Source organism: Cyphomyrmex costatus, unplaced genomic scaffold, assembly GCF_001594065.2.
Source record: "Cyphomyrmex costatus isolate MS0001 unplaced genomic scaffold, Ccosl1.0 scaffold29, whole genome shotgun sequence".
Taxonomy (NCBI): Eukaryota; Metazoa; Arthropoda; class Insecta; order Hymenoptera; family Formicidae; genus Cyphomyrmex; species Cyphomyrmex costatus.
In genome coordinates, this window is record NW_017277017.1 from 754,943 (window position 1) to 759,479 (window position 4,537).

A 4,537-nucleotide genomic window follows, 5' to 3' on the forward strand; every position below is an offset into this window, starting at 1 on the left:
ATTACATGGAATGCTTGAGCGTTGATGCTAATGCTGTAGAAAGTTTTTACATTCCAGCAACCAGCTTGACCATTCTACGTAATTATCTTAATAATATCAAACGAAATTATTTTTAGATCTATGTCCAGCTAAATTTTTAAATACTTCAGCACAAAACTTTGTTATTCTTTCTATATGTACGAAGAGAACGGTTTTGTTTTAAAAATTTAGCTAGACACAGATCTAAAAATAATTTTGTTGAACTGTTAAAATTGATTACACACAATGCTTAAGCACGATGATAATAGTATATAAATAGTTTTGATATTTTAGAAACCAGCTTGAGCGCCCTAATAAAATTATTTTCGAATCTCTCTCTGTATATCTACCTTTATTTTCAGATATTTCAATAAAACAGTTTTTTTTATGTGATATATATCCGAAAATTCGATATTTATTTAAATCATTTATTTAAACGCGCAAAATATACTAATCATGTATTTTGCACGTTTGTGCTGTGTTACAAGCAAATACAATTGTGGGCGTGTTTCATGGCGATACATTAATTCCGCTTGTTGGTTAGTTTGCTAGACGCAATATTTACAACGCAAATACGCGGGCATGTGTAGGCTATTAATGAAATCATATATCGTTGTTCGCTTCGTGATATTCGGGAGTAAAGTGCTTACTCCCGTGTAACGCGATCGCGCACTCGCGTTTCTCATCTGGAATTTAGCCGGCGTAGCTCGTAGATTACATTTCGCTGGGCTGCTTCTCAATTGCGATGATATGATATGTGAATTAATTCGTGACGGAAATTCACGAGACGGCTTTTGCCACTTTTCTGCGATGAAAATCTGGTAATTACGTCATTTCGGAAATAACTCTAACGAGCGTTTTGCAAGGTTAATCAGTTCACTCAAGTTCCATTTATCACTTGCTGATTTCTATCACCGATGCTTAGGATTATCGTTCATATCAGTTTGTCAACGTTACACTCGCTGTACTGAATCGAAGAATTTTAATGAAACTTCGTTTACTATTTATTAAATTCCGTTATTTATTAAGCTTCAAGATTATATCTATAATAAAAGCAAAAAAGTATTTATACAGAGGAGATTTTTATTAATAAAATCTTATTAGTGGAAAATAAGTATTAATTAGCAATTTAAGCATTGTTTAATTAACAATGAGTGCGTCCTATGTTAATATAAACAAAAGAACATTGTGAAAATAATCATGTTCATGATCTTACAATGGAAACTAAGTTTTTTACTGTGTGAATACTTTTAGTGCATTCAAGTAATACAATTTTTCATTTTTGCTTATTGAAAATAATATGTTTTAATTGTTACGTCTTTTTAGGTAAAATAACTTTAAAAAATATTTCAACTATTTCATCTTTTGTTAACAAATCGTTAATGTTTATTTTCTAAAATAAAGTTTTTTTAAGATATTTTTCTTGTATGAATTGGTACGTACTGAATTCTATTCGAAATTTATAAAAAAAATTTGTCAAATTTTATTTTTTCAGTAAATACAACATCAATGCTCGGTATGCTATTCCATAGCATGCACCGCGTTTAAAGAAAAGTAAATTTTTGACTTTAATTTCAATCCCGAAATTCTCGTGTCGTTTAAAATCGCGATTTTCCATGATTGCCTGAAAAATCGCGTTCACATCGTTCTTACATTTTAGACTTTTAATTTTATTGTCTTGCGAATATAGAGACCGTAAGATATACGAGAAAAATACGGGAGTTTTAATCAGTAATGGAATTAGCGGGATTGAAACTACGGTATGAAGCAAGCAGAACGGACTTAAAAAGTTCAACGGGCTCCGTAAGAGATTTATACAATGTTCTTATATTGTCCGAAAAATCAATGCGTGTTTCGCGACGTTTAAGCGTGCAATTTTGCAATGTAAGACGCTTTATCCGCGTCATTTAGCGATATGTATAAACTCTCATATGGCGCAGTCAGTTTACCACGGAGCTTGGTAACTTCACACTTTCTCGATGCGTTAATCTCGTGCACATTCTCGGGCATCGTTTGATTGCGATTTCGCAATACCGATATTCAAGCTAGCCGTCTCTCTCGTTCTCGCAATTGTTCGTACGCGCCAATTATTCCGGTCTGCGCAATATAAACGGTTCACACAGAGAGACGAGAATACCTCGTTTCACGGGGGCGAGAATTTCGCTCGGAGAAGAATGAGCTGCTAAGAGAGGTGCTAAAGACAAATTTTCAGGCACGCTTCTTTGAAGTTGTTGAAGCGTGAACGGATCCGTCCATCGATTCGCTTTCTGGGTTACCACCTGTCGTTCGCCGGGATTATGCAAAGTCCCGACCGGCGGTGGACCGCGGAGAAAATGTGTAATTAATCAGCGGATACATATTGTTGAACCGCTCGTCGTGATGATTGCGCGCGCGTTTTACGACCTTACTACCGCCGCACAAAGAGTGCTGTCACTTTCTCGCGACGACTTTTAGATTTTAGAATACCGGACGATCCTAGGTTATAGATATTACGGTCGTTACGTACAAAGAAAAATGGCGAAAAAAAAAAAGAGAAAAGCATTAAGGATGTTTTGACTGTACAATATCAGCTAAAAATATCAATCAAAGAATCAACCAAAAAAATATCAGTCAAAAAATTTTGGTCGTAAATATACTTATATATATCTTGAAATGAATTGGAAAAAACAAAACAAAAAATGATTTAGTTTGTAATATGTAGCGCAATAATTATACTTATTCTACTGCAGTTTTAAATGACTTTTAAATGAATAATTGTATCAAAATGAACTTCTGCATGAATATTTATTGAAGTTTTTAAATTAATATATTTATATAAGAAATTTGATTAAATTCTCCCATAAACAATATTTAAATTACAATGCACTTATGCAGCGGTCATATTCCGTTATGGTTTTAAGCAAATAATTTTTTAGTGAGTAAATGAATCGAAATAAACTTTTGCAAGAACATTTATTAGAATTTTATTTTTTAGTACAAATAAAAAATTTACTTTAACTTGTAATATTATATCTTCGTAAAATTTGCAAATATTATAATCAAGGAAAAACAAAAAGTACCTTTCAAGCCAATAAGATAATTATGTTCATACTCAAATGTAATAATAGAATAATTTATGAAATTTTTATATTTTTGGAAATACTTTGAGAGATATGTGACACATACATCTTTAAAGAGTAAAATAAACGTAGAAATCCGCGAGAAATGTCGATTGATCCGCTACATCCCTCGGGATTATCTCCGAAATTATCGTTCTCGTTTTAAATGACGGACAAAGCACGTTCATGGCATTTGTTTTACGTGCCCGTTGGTTTCTCTCTCATGCAAACAAAGGATGCTGGCCGGATCTTTTTCTGTCTTTCTTTTTTTTTTCTAAACTGCTTCCCGAACTGTCGTAAATTGCGTTAACTCCTACTCGCTCATATAGCGGCCGTGGCGGCGAGATCTCTTCAGGAAGCCGAGGACGGCAAATATTACGCAAACAACGATATGTCGATGTAGTCATCACGTTTGGAGACGCGTTCGGACGATAGAAAGTTAAGTGTCCTGTGGGCATGCAATTACAATAGCAGCGATACGCTCCTGTAATATCGGAGGCAGCGGTTAAGTACAGCGTGAAGAAGCGAGGAAGAGCCTGAACAGCCTGCCTTGTATAATATTCGCGTACACGATCATTACAATTGTTGCTACTCATTTTCATTCGAGTGCAACATAAAAATACAAATCCCAAGAAGGGATTACGCAAGGAGAGGAGTCTCTGCATATGACCATCGATAAAACGCCGCCGGGCTCTTTCTTCCTTCTTCCATCATCATCCGTACGGCGCGGCGCGGGTCAAGCATTTCAAACGGTCATCCGTACACGCGGCGGTAAGCGAGCACGCTGCCCGTCGGCGGCGAAAAATCTGCGCATCGCAGATAGCATGTTTTGCATGTTGAAACAAAAGCCGAGATTAGGATCGACGACTGCCGCGATTCGCGAGTCCACAGTCCATGGGAGATCGCGGAAGAGCAGGATCGGAGGAGCGAAAAATTCGTGCGAAAGTTTAGCGGGAAAACGTCGGGAGCACGCGGATTTCGCAAGAATGCGGCCGTGCCGTCTGTCGGAGGAGGAGAAGGAAGAGGAGGAGGATAACAGCAGGAGGAGGAATCAATTCAGCAAGGACGAACGTTTCGTTCTGTTGAGCATAATGGGACAGTACGCGCCACTGCTGGACGATAAGAGCGCGTCGGTGTTTGATCGCCGGGAGATCTGGCGCGCGATCGAGCGGGACTTCCACCGAGCGGGTTTCACTGGCAAGACGTCGGCGCAGCTAAAGAAGTACTGGCAAAACTACAAGTACCACGGCAGGAGAACCCAGGCGGTAAATCGCGCGTAGCGCGTCTGTATATGTCCAGATTTCTCGCTCGTGAAATTAGCATCGATAGGCGACCTGAAATTCGCTTGCTAAACGACGCTTTTTTCCTTTTTTTTTTCTTTTCTTCCTAACCCCCGCCGCCCCCCCCCCCCCCCTCCCCCC